Below are 13,493 nucleotides of genomic sequence, written 5' to 3'. Positions count from 1 at the left end.
GAAAAGATATATAAAATTTCGAACCGAACCCTCTCTCAGATACCAAGTAAATTGTGATAGATTTCCGACACCCAAAAACCAGAAACAAGTTTAAAGTGACTTTATGGTTTATAAACGACAAGATGTTTCATCAATTACTATGCCGAAGGTTGAAATACCACTTCATTTGGTATGACTCACGGCATGGTGTATCGATGAATCTCACGCGAATAATCAGATTAACTACGGATAAATTCATTAAGGAAAAAAAAGAGGCATCAATGGAACTTATAGTAAATTTGGATAACGTTATTTTATGCAGATCACCTTTAATAAGAACGTTAACATCGGAAGTAATAAATCTGTATAGAGTCACCGAGATTGCAGAGGCAGAGACCAGGGAGAAAATCGAAGTTGAGACCAATCATAGCCAGTGGTTTAATTACCTGAAAGACAGGAATGTTTACTCTTTACCTCGAGTGTAAAAAAATATTTCGGGCGGAAAAGTTCTGAATAAATTTTAGGGTACTTTCATGATAATTTTGCTAGACAGAATTTTGGCGTGTTTTCGGATGAAAATATAATATTTAATATATAAGCCAACATTTCAAGGCATATAAAGCTTGTGAACCAAATGGTATTAGCGGAACGATTTTTTTTCGGCAAAAAAAAAAATAGCTCCCTATCTCCTCATTTTGGGAAAATACATGGAAAAATCGGGACGGCTACCAAAGCCTCTTACTAGAGGAATATACCTTTTCGAAAAAGGGTAACGGCACCGATTTCAACCATTGGAGGCCAACAACAATTTAAATGTTGTATGTAGAATTCTATTAGGTGTACTATTAAAACAGATTGAGCCTATTTTGAATGCGAAGCTTATTCGCTATTGAAGCAGTGTCTGAAAGAGGATCATGTGAAGCCTTGATGCTGTTGACTTTTTCAAAGCTTTTCACTCTATAAAACATAGACATGTCATGAGAGCTGTAAAATAACTTCTTCCAAATAAATATTTTAATATAGACATTGGAATTTGAGCATCTCTTGTTGAGGATAAAGTATAAAGTAATTAATGAAGATCAATCTCAGCAAATGAAAAACACTTTTATTTAAAATTTGTCCTCCATTTACTCAAATAAGCTACAATTATAAAATTTTAATATATTAAAAATAACATGCAAAAATATTTGAGTAGTATTTGGGCCAACTTAGATGCCTTAGGAGATTTTTATTGCAAGTTGAACCGAGTTTCAACTTCAGGACAAACAAGAGCTGCTATGACATTTTTTTAACTGATTGTCTTAACTTGACAAAATTCTTAAAGCATCCATCAATTTATATTCTAAAGCTTTTACTCGTATGTAACCCACAATGTTTAATTGTTTACTCATCATTTACTGTATTTCATCAATGAGTTCACCAATTTTTTTTTTACATACTGTAAGAATGACATTAACGGGCCAAATAATTATTCGGTTTAAATATTGTGTATCTATTATATATTATCGTTATTAAACAAGATAACTCATTTTGATAAATTTATTCGAATTAAATTTAATAAAGAGTAAAAAATAATTTTAATGAGATTGGTGAAATTGACCTTTGGTTTTCATCATATTCTCATGCAATTTTTAGAAATCTGTCCATATTTGAAGAGGAGCTAGACTCAGTTTCCACTTCTTAAGTTTGTTGAAAAGTCTTTTATGATTTAAAGCTGATTTGTCGACCATTACGATGTACACTATAGGTATAACGTCCCCTTCCATCAAGCCATTGTGAAATAATATGAGCACGACTTTCAAGGTTCCATCCGCGTACCAAGTCCAATTCTGTACTCAAAGTTGAAAATATAATGAGTCTCCCAGATTCATTTTTATCGAAGTGAAAATAAATAGTTTGTCAGAATATGATAGCGTGAATTGTACTGGAATTTCCATATAAAATTTTAATATATCAATAATAACATACAAGAGCTGCTATATCTTGTTAGCAACTGGAACATTGTTTTTATTTTATCAAGCTATCATTATTATTTTTTTCTTGAACATCTTGAGTGCTCAGGAAAGTAAGACTAAGTTATTTAAGCAAAGTTTGTATGTTTGTTGACGCCTAATAACACTTTGCAATGCCGGGTACTGCCGCTATTACATGTAAGTTATCATATTTTTCATGTATAAATAATCTACGAATTCATTTTGTTGATTATAGCAAGATTCAAGTATACAAAAGGATTTAGGGCATGCAAGTTTCTTCTCCAAATAATAGCATTGATTTTTACTTAGAAAATATAAATTTAGATTTTTAATAATTAAAGGTTATTAAAATTTAAAAGCAGTTTGTCAAAAATATCAATATATTAATAGTAATAACTAGCGGTAGTCCACAGCATTACCCGGAGTTATTATGTGTTGATGAAAATAGAAATTGTGCACTTTTGGGCACTTAGACAGCTGATTTTTTTTGTTAGCTTGTTCAATCTTGCATCAGTTGGGAAAAAAAAATGGAAATAATTGAGGACTTCATTGTGCCAAATATTTGGAATCGACACTGAGCCCTCTTTGGAATCCGTAACACGAGGAACAGCATAACAATTGCTAAAACTTCAATCCTCAGTAAGACGTTCGTTCGCAAGAATCCCGGGGGTATTTTGAGTCAAAATTGACAAATTCTACATTAGGAGGGAATTTGTGGCCTCTAAAATAATTTTGAGCCAATAACAATGCAAACTGAGGTCATAGTGACTATGTCCAGAAGCCGGCAAATTCTCAATGAGGACCCAGGGAAGTCCATCAGGACAATTGCTAGAGAATTTGGACGGTCACAATTGCTGATCCAGCCCTGCATTCACGAAAACTTTCGATACTACTCATAAAATATGAGGAAGGGTCAGATCTTGATAAAAAAGGATGAGAAAAAACAATCACAAAAGCTCCTCAACAGCTCAACCACTCACTTCATCACGAACGAGAAACAATTTTGCCAGGAACAGAAGGCCAACTACCAGAATAATAGATGGTTGACATTCTGCCCCAAGGATGTGCCTGTCGTCATGAAGACGAAGTACACAGGCCACTTCATTGTGTTTGGGGTGGATAGTTCCGAAGGCCAGGCCATCCCTCCTCATGTGATCCTCCAAGGCCTCAAGGCCAACACTGATGCCTACCTGGACGTGCTAGAGACCAATTTGAAGCCCTAGATTGACATAGTTTCCAATGGAAGGCTTTACATGGCCACATGTTTCATATAGCTCCAAGATCATTTTGACGATTTCATCTCCGTCAGTTATGTTGACAGTTTTTGGACAATGGACATGTAAATAAAAAACCACACAATAAAAACTTACTTGAATATATGAACAATGGAGTTCGATTTCCCATAAGCAATGAAGTTCTGAGGTAAAGGTCGAATCAATTTGATGTGATTCAATTTATTCTTCTCGTTCACATTCGCAACCACGATTTTAATGATTGATTTTTCCAGGAAAGTATAGAAACTTTCATAGAGAACTAAATTCCCATCTGAGAGTAGTATAGCAGTATCACCCTTTCGTTTGTTTATATATTCTATAGCAGGCTTAATTATCAAGCTCAAGTTAAGCTCATGTACATATATATCTATAAATTCTATTTAAAGAACACTCACCAAAATGATTTTTGATTTAGAAACGTCGACCTTAAGATAAGGGATTTTCAAATCAGAGGCCTCCTTCAAAAGTCGCTTCCATGAATAACAACAGCAGGTAGCGTCAACAATCCCCAAGACTCCCTTTGAGCAAAAGAGTTAAGAAATCTGTAAACGCTCTTCATCATTGTCAATTTGAAAAAAAGGCTGTGAAAATGAGTTTTATACCATCTTGAGGAGCACAAGCTCTAATCGCGCAACCTGTTGTGGTGAAAGACATTATTTTAGATCATAAATGATGAGTGAGTCGATTTGAAACTCAGATACTATGCATATTTATCTATGATTTGGAGTTGCAAATTTTAAAATAGCTGCAGATTCGGAGCCAGGATCTCTAAATATAAGCTCAAAAAACTATTAAAACCATACTCTAGAAATCAAATTTAAATTCTGAGTCCTTATAATAGTAAAGAAACATAAATCATTTCATTATAAGTACACACATCTAAAAATAAATTATTCATAAATTTTTGAATTTAATAATATGTAATTTATCTTAAAAATGGTGAATAAATAATATGACAATGATAGTGTCTGAGTATATAAGATAAATAGGGGTTGGTACTACTGACTTATTTGGCTAACTAACAGATGATTTTGTTCTTTATTTCTGTTTCTTTTCGGAGGAAAGGGTGCGTGATACAATAAAGATAACGACATGATAGTTAAGGGTGATAATTTTGGTAAGAATAGAAAAGCGTGCGAGGAGAAGAGAAGAAATACTTATGGCATCATCTTCTTCTTTCAATCAAGAACGTGATCATTCCCGCCTTTATTATTCAATATTAATATAATATTACATGCTGATAGTCGATAGCGAAATGAATAAAATGCCTTTTGTCTGGATTTCTGAAAATGGAGCCCCAGGAATTTGGAAAATACTTAAAGGATGATAAACAAATGCTTGTCGGATTTATCGATATAAATGTGCCTTTAGTCCCCTGTCTAGAATTACTCTGTCTTTTACGAGGAATCACGAACGTTTAAGAAGGTTTTGAATCTAATAGAATTTATTTAGGAAAGGATGCTCAGTACTCGGGAATTGCTAAGGAAAATAAATTCGTTCTTTATACTACCCAAGGTCCTGTTGCTTTCAACCCCTGCTGGATGGGTTTGAGATTGAGCCTCTGAATAAAAAGCCCCATTTTCCACTATAAACAAAGATAACTCGAGTTATAAATATGCTGCAGACATTTTAAAAATGGTTTTAGAATTTTGTAACATTTAGATTAAAAATACATAACGTATCCTTATCTTCACACCGAGGGCTTAAAACAGCTTTGAACCTTAAAAGTAACCAAAAATAACGAAAAATGTATGGCCTTTTTCTGAAGGCTATGAGAAAAAAAAAGGTCATATTTGAAGTGGTAACGTGACAACAGACAAGTAAGTTAGCTAATGGATAGTGCTTTGTTCAGTATGCCAAGTTCCAAGTATCGACCGTGGAAAAACAGATCCCCACTACGTCTTGGCTGTCTAAGCCTTGCAAGGAGTCATTCCTCAGTGTTAATGAAGTTATATTGCGACTGCCCACATGAATTACACATACCTTTACCAAGGCCACTAAGTATAATACCAAAAAAAGTTCAAGATTTCTGCGAATTACGACCCACCTTTTCGACCAGCGTTTACTTGCACAGCCCATGAGATGGGGTATATAATTGAATATTGAAAGGGATCTTTAATGCTGGGTAATGATCCACTTTTTGAACCTGCGATTATTTGCAAAACCCGTATTATAGGATATCAAAAGAAGTCCGTGATGCTCAGGGAAGTGGTGGGTAATGATCCACTATTTGGACCAATGGTTCACACGTACAATCGGGTCTTTTTTATAATATATTAGAAGGGATTCTTGATACTAAGGATAGTGATGGAGATAGGTATTGCTCCTCTTAGGTACCAGCTGTCCAATACATGTTGGCCTAGGTATATTTTGCAAAATAGAGTTGAGTCTCTCGTGACAATTTCTTATCATACAATAGTTTGATTATGTAAACACTATATCTATTTAAATGGAAATATACCAGAGTATAAAATTGATCGGAATCAAATTGTATCATAATCCAATCCTTAACGACCAAATTGTTTAGCATTGAATTGTTTAATAATCAAATTACACACAATCATTTCACCTGACAATGTAAAGGAAGATAAAATTAACATTGACCACTCTATTGGAAATTTTATAATTTGATCGGACATTTTGCACAATGTCCGCTTTGATGGGAATTTAGTACATTGTCCACTCTGACGTGCATTTTTCATATTCCTGGTAACACATTCATACACATTAAACAGACACTTAATTATTAATGAAACTTAACATACTTTAAGAAAAGTTTTGTGTTATGAGTTTGTTGTAAGACCATGGGGGCATGTTGCACGAACCATCAGCATCTGTAATTGCATTGATATTTTTTGGGTTAGTAATCGTATGTAATTTGTTTTTTTTGTCAGTGTCATAATTGTTTCGTCGTAGTTATTTTTTACTTCATTGTTTCGTTATATTTTTGTCTTCGTCAGTTTCGTTTTAGTTTTGATTTTTATTAAATTTTCTTCGTCTCGTTTTCTTCATAAAATAAAAGTTTCGTTAACGAAATGATTTCGTCCCGTCAGGCTTGATGAAGTTAACACTGGTGCACAGAAACTATTATTATTAAACATATATATTTATGTTGATATTATTATAGATTATTATTAACATAGATATTATTAAACATTTTTATTTAAAAAGAGACAACAAATCTATAATAACCAAACAAGTTTAAAAAATCAATCTTATATTTTATAAAAACTGATTGCATAGTACAAAAATGAGTAATTAATTTGATACAATATAGTTATTATTAATGAAAATAGTATTTTATTGAAATAAAATTTAGTACTGACTAAATTGAAATAATTGTTATTATTTATTATATTGGTATTTTGATTTCAGAAAATATAAAGGCGTTCAGAAATGATGGATAAATTGGATTTCAATTTTGTGAGGCACAACTCCATTTCTGAAAACCCTCTTTCAAATTTAATACTTCTAAGCTTCATTGTATCTATAGCATTTCTGAGCTTGTAAAGATTTTTACATGTTACATCAATGAGTAAGTCTGAAATCACTAGAGGGGAACTTCAGTATGGGCCGGAGCCCAGTGTGCTAAAATGTGTACGTGATAGACTTCTTCATGGTCTTGATGATCTATGGGACCACATTTTCCTTCAACACCAGCAAGTAGTCTGTTTCTCCTGTTGATGCCACATCACAATGGGAACAGTAAACCATTGGCCATATGGTATTCAGGTATCACCAAGCATAAACATTAAAAAGGGTAATGTTAATACTCATAGGGAGGCAAGTAGGTAATTATATAATAGAAAGTAGTTATGTAATAATAACAATTACAAAACGAAACAAATTATATAATATTAGGGTATTCAATTATATAATAATAACATTTATACAACGAAACAAATTATATAATATGTAAGTAAGAGGAGGCTTAAGTGAGAGAGGCATTAAGTTTAATCAGCATCTCCCTCTGGGCCTTAATGTATTCCCTTGTAGCCCGAACAGCATCACGAAAAGGATAGTTGTAATGCTTAAGAGATATGGGCAAGCAATGTAGGTTTACAGGGTAAACTAAGATGTTAAGGAAGGCTTTTGTGTGTGAGGCGTTATATTTCTTTCTCACACTAGGCCATACTGTATTTAGGTATCTCAAAGCAGCATCACGAAAAGGATAACTGTAATGCTTAAGGGAGATAGGTAAACAGTGTATATTCATCGGGGCTGATATTATGGTGTAAATTTCAGTTGGTAAGTCCATAAGAGCCCGTATTACGGCATTCATAAGGCCTTCTTTATTTACAAAGAGCCCGGCCGTTTTAGGAGTATGAGATGGAGATGACAAGGTTGTCAAATCTTGGGACGGCATAGGAATAGAGGGATGACCTCGTTGAGTATGTCGTCCATTCATCTGTATGAGTTTATGTTGACGTCCCATGATGTCAGGGGAACATGAAAAATAAATGGAACATAGTTAAATCCTGACTTTGGGGTATGTATGATTTGTCTAGGGGTGTATTCAGAGATATTCAAATCAATGAGACGAATAGGCACCCTCTGAGACAAGGGTATGACCTCCCCTTCTGAGGGGGTAGGATTCGACTTAACCACTAATTCGGTATAGTCATTCGTTTCAGAACACCTAGTGTATAACGAACGAGCCGAATTAATTTTCTCAATGGTATTTGGTTTCTGTAATTTCATTATCACAGAACACTTCCTCCTGTATTGGAGTCTTTTACAAACATAGAGATGCATATTCTCATTAGTTTCATCAGGAAAGTCCTGTGTAAACTGGATAGCAGTCTCTGTTATTAAGTCAATTTCATATTCCCTCCATTTGACCATGTCCCTTAGGCTGGACACGAATTCACGAGTCTCAGTGTTAAAGGATGGTATTGGGGTCATCTTGAGAACATTGTAATATTCTTCAGTAGGTGTAAATTTCATTATTTCATCACAGGGGATGATAAACAATTGTGATAACCATGAATGTATGCTTTGCTCGGCCTCACGGGGGCGTTCCCTAATGATGAATTTTTCCATTGAGGCAAGAGCTTTGTATGAAATTATATCCCAATGAGGAGGAGTAGTTAAGCATAGTGCCTATGGGTGTACTCCTCCCATTCTGAGGGATGGGCTGCATTAATATGTAGCCTCAGACCTAGATTACATTCTGCATTGAATTTACAGAGGGGACATCCCAATGTATTGGAATCAATGCTCGTGATCATTTAAGGAGCTCAATTGTTTTATATTGATACAAATTGCTAGGAAAAGGGGAATAGCAAAATAAACAAAACAAAAAGTACGTATGAAAAAAATAGGAAAAGTTGGAAATATCAACTCAGATAAAGCAACTAAATGCAATGTTTTATGAGAAGAACGCAACAAGTAAGATAAACACCTAACCTCTTTTATATAAAGTAGGAAGAAGAGGATAGTAGGTAGGTAGGAAAAGAGAGAAGAACTACGACCCTTCACTCTAATATAATAAGTATACAACCTGGTCCTTTGTAGGCTGAATACAGAGGGACGACGTATGAACGGCAGGGTGAGTAGGAGAAGAACATCACAGAAGGTGGTAGGTGGACGAGATAATGTTGGAATAGTAAGAACGCAGGCCCACAAATCCAAATTAACTTTCTTATTCACTGCAATCAGTCAATATTCACCATGGGTAGAGCAGGACGTGTATTCCAATGATGCTGACCGTAATTGTTCCGAGAAGTTTTGAACCAGACAAACAAATGCTCCTTCAGTCCCAGATTGTAGGGATCGAGAGCAAATTTTACCAATGTGTTCCCCGACAGCTGGCATCAGAGCTAAAGACATTGGTAAAATCGCTCTCGATCCCTACAATCTGGGACTGTTATAAGTGATTTGATTGTCTGGTTCGGAACTTCTCAAGACAATCATCGGCATTTCGCTTCCCATTCGTCACTGGAGCTTCCGAAAGCACAGCTGGATCGTTTGGAAGTCAAAATACAAGTGTCAAAATTCTACCCAATGAATTTTTGAAGGTTAGTGGGCGTGTGTTTTAGGCTTACCCTTACCAAATCCCCCTATTCTAACTCTTCATGTCTCTATCCCACCCCCTCCCCTTTCCTACAAAGACTTTGCACACATCCTTAGTAATTCTTTTCTAAGTCACGTGCGTCTTCATCTTTCCTCCCACCTCTCACCTGACTATTATTATATTACTTTCTGTTTACAATATCGAAGTATATAAAGTCATTATTCCCTTCATACTAATACAAAAGACTAATTATAATTTAACCATTAGCATCTTTAGTATTTACCTACCATAACCCTCATCCGATCATATTTTACACCTGATCAAGTTGTAGGGGTCGAGAGATATCACAGACCACAATGCCACCTGGCGATTGCCGGGGGAAATTGAAATCAAAATATTGGAGGTTTCGTGTTCTTCTTGAGCCAGTATTCTTCCCTTGTTTGTTTTCTTTTTCATAAGAAGTGTCATTAAATAGCCAATAATATATCTTTGAAATATATGCTTATTTAAAATTAAAACTTCACTTACTTCAGACATTATAAATTGTTGTTGAAATTTTTATCGTTGTTCAATGACATCTATGTCCATACTCCCTTTGTTCTTTTCGGTATCATAAAGTAAGCCAAACCGATTTGATAAGGAACGATTGCTGCACAACATCCTCCATAGTATTCCTCATGTCGAGGTTTCGTGATTAACAGCAATAAAGGTGTGTCTTTCCACCTAGACCACTTATTTCATACTGCTTGTCTGCTTGTGAATGCCAGCTTGGCTTAAAAGCATAGCAATAAAGTACTTAATACCGGGTTTAACTGGTTAATACCCCTCGTTCAAGCTATTGCCTGACTTGGGGGGAGCCGTGTTACTCCTAGTATAGTGCTCGACAAGTCATACTCATGTTTATATTAATGATTCTGTATCAACTTTCAGTCATTATAAAATAAACTAAGAGCCAGGGGTTTTGTTCCCTTTTGCCCAGCTCTACATACCTCCAAGAAAATTTCAGTCAAAATTTTTGCAAAATGCCACCATCTGCAGATAGTGGCGTGTCCCCCAGGGTACACTACATGTCATATGTTAGTAGTATTATAATTTATTTTATATGTTTGCTTTCATGTTGACTCTGTAGGTGGTTGGTTTTTGCTTTTTGCTCTGTCCGTTTTCTCTTCATACAAGGCTAGTGTTAGCATTTGATTTGTTCCACCACACCTAGGGGGAGAGAATTCTTATATTAGAATTTTATTCCTCTGGGCTGACTGGTACTTATCTTATGTTGACGTGAAACTGCCTTAGCTAAATCAAAGAATAGTCATCATCTATAGTAGGCTACTTTTTTTAGCATCTCCTTGGTCCGCCTATTGACCAATACTGCTCCAGGGTTTTCACTCTCTATCATACTAATAGAGAATCAGTTGCCCTGCAACTGTCAGTAAAGTTTTTGAAGGCGTACTGCGCCTTGGGTTGGTCTATTTAATCAGTCACAACCTAACTGAGCTCCTGCGTTGCAGAATGCCCCTGCTGCCCTCCAGGCACACAGGGGTATATTTTTGAAACCTCTTTTGTTATATAGTTACTGCACGTTACCTCACTACTCCAAAAGGGTTCACAATTGGAGTATAGTGCAGTACTAATACTTAATGTTCAAAATTTGAGCTCAGGGACGGGAGTGGGCTCATTGGATAGACAATCTTCAGTAAATACTTTAATATTATAATGTTGGGTACCCAAAATGTGTTTGGGTTTTTTGGGTGTTTTGGGTTGATAACAACATACCCCTTGTTACCCCTTATTCAAACCACATGACTACTACGGGTAATTTGATCCCCCATAACCAACTACCTGGGAGGGTCATGGACCTAGCTACAGTGCCTGAAAGAGGTTAAAATTTTACCCCTTTTTCATAATTACATAATTCTCTGCATTCACATACCCCTTTGATCCTACTCCAAGGAGTCTTAATCCCGACCGGTTGGATCGAGGTGGTCAAACAGGTCGTAAAGGGCCGAAAATGGTATCAAAAGTTTTGGAATTTTATGTTGATTCTGAAAAAGTGATTTTCGAGAACCCCCGACCAATCCTACCCCCCGGGCAGACACATTCCATTTATTACTATAAGTAAGAATTGTCATAAGGAACCTGCGTTCGAATCCGGGTAGAGGTAAAAATGTTTTTTGTTTTTTTTTTCCTTCTTTTTACCACTGTTTTACATCTTACGGAACAAAATTTAACTACCCGTTCATACCGGACCACCGGAACAATAGTTATAACATCATAATTTCATTCTATTGTGTTCCAGGTCCTAGCCTTGTAGTTATCTATATAAACTTATTTATATACTTAATAAGGCCTTTCATACGTTGACAAGTGAAGCAGACTATATGCCTCTCCTTTGTCTTAACATACATTGTACTTTTGCATGATACATAATATCCATCCTGCATACAATACATTCTTCATACTTCTTGATATCTTCTTAGAACATATTCTCCTAATTCCGAATGGTTCCCCATTAGAGTTTTAGGCACCTGTTTTTTGAATGAAGTCACATACCTGACCACAGGCTCAATAGCTATAAATACATAAGTTCATCCTATTGAGTTCTAGGTCGTAGCCTTTAGTTAAAAACATTCTTACTAAGGCCCGTCATACACATTGTAACTATGTACGTTTCATAATATTCATCCTGGATATAAATCACTCTTCATACTTCTTGATATTTTCGTAAAACATACTCTTCTAATTCCGAATGGACCCCCATTAGTGTTTTAGGCACCTGTTTTTCCGAATTAAGTCACATACCCGACCACAGGCCCAATAGCTATAATTGAATAATTTCATCCTATTGAGTTCCAGGTCTTAGCCTATTAGTTAATAACATCATTACTAAGGCTCTTCATACATTGACTAGTAAAGCTGATGATACGCCTCTCCTTTGTCATTATCTACAATGTATTTTTGCACGATACATAATATTCATCCTGCATACAAATCATTCTTCATACTTCGTGATATTTTCTTGAAGCATATTCTTCTAATTCCGAATGGTTCCCCATTAGTGTTTAGACAACTGTTTCTCGAATTAATTCACACACTTGATTGCAAACTCAATAGTTATAACTACATAACTTCTTTCTAGTGAAGTTCTAGGTCTTGGCCTTTTTGTTAGATATATACTTATTGAGGCTTTTCATACATTAACAAGTGAAGCCGACTATAAGCCTCTCCTATGTTACTACCTACACTGTATCTTTGTACGATTCATAATAATCGTTCTGCATACTTCAATATTATATAATTTGTTTCGTTATGTAAACATTATGATTATATAATTACCTACTTGCCTCCCTATGAGCATTAACATTAACCTTTTCCATGTTTCTGCTTGGTGATACTTGAATACCTTTTCTCCCCTTAAGTACTAACACTACCTTCTTCCGTGTTTATGATTGGAGATACAGGAATGCACTTATTTGTTTACCTTGTAAATATATATATTATGTTCCATTTCTTTCCTTTTCTCCTCTTTTCAGTACATCACTGTTTTGTGATTTGTTTGATTGTGAAGTGAGAAAGGATACCTGAATACCTGCCTCCACATATGCATTAATGCAATCCTTTTTTGTATTTCTGCTTGGAGTTTCATGAATAACGTGATATTATAAATAGTATGTTTCGTTTTGTAAATATTATTATTATATAATTATTCACTCTTTATACCTACTATTCGTTCTTCCTACTTCTTGATATTTTCTAAGAACATATTTTTCTAATTCCGAATGGTTCCCCATTAGAGTCTTGGACACCTGTTCTTCGAATTAATTCACATACTTGACCACAGACTCAATAGTTATACATTATTTTCATTCTATTGAATTCTAGGTCTATACCCTATTTACCCCATTATTCCTATCCTATCCCTTTCCCCCTCCTCCTACTATGCACGCCCACGCCTATGGATTTGGCTATCTTGGCCACCATTTACTGGCGATGCAATATAATTTCTACTTATAATTTCATACCTCCTCTAATTTTCATTTGAAGTCTTACTCTCTCCGGATTCTACATAGGTTGCGGATGAATTACTTCATGGAAGAGGACTTACATACCAACGCCCAGGACAAATTCTTTTCTCTACCTTTGGGATCAATCAAAGATTTTCCGTGGCAATCTTACTTACCTGTCTCCCTACAAGCACTTACGGCTCATGCCCCTGCTTGGAGACACCCCAAAGCTTAATGATGATGGATCCCT

General features: G+C 35.3%; 1 long non-coding RNA gene across 1 annotated transcript; it reads right to left on the bottom strand.

Annotated features, from left to right (window-relative positions):
• Window positions 1–10,379: 10,379 nt before the first annotated feature.
• LOC139906107 (uncharacterized) lies at window positions 10,380–12,603 on the bottom strand. Its single transcript, XR_011781368.1, has 2 exons — window positions 12,479–12,603; window positions 10,380–12,184 (listed from the first exon to the last, which is right to left on the bottom strand). It is a non-coding gene; the product is annotated as an uncharacterized lncRNA (long non-coding RNA).
• Window positions 12,604–13,493: the final 890 nt, after the last annotated feature.

The sequence above is a fragment of the Lepeophtheirus salmonis genome, chromosome 8, assembly GCF_016086655.4.
Source record: "Lepeophtheirus salmonis chromosome 8, UVic_Lsal_1.4, whole genome shotgun sequence".
Taxonomy (NCBI): domain Eukaryota; kingdom Metazoa; phylum Arthropoda; class Copepoda; order Siphonostomatoida; family Caligidae; genus Lepeophtheirus; species Lepeophtheirus salmonis.
The sequence above is the reverse complement of the archived record's forward strand: the minus strand, read 5'-3'. Positions and strand labels throughout refer to the sequence as shown.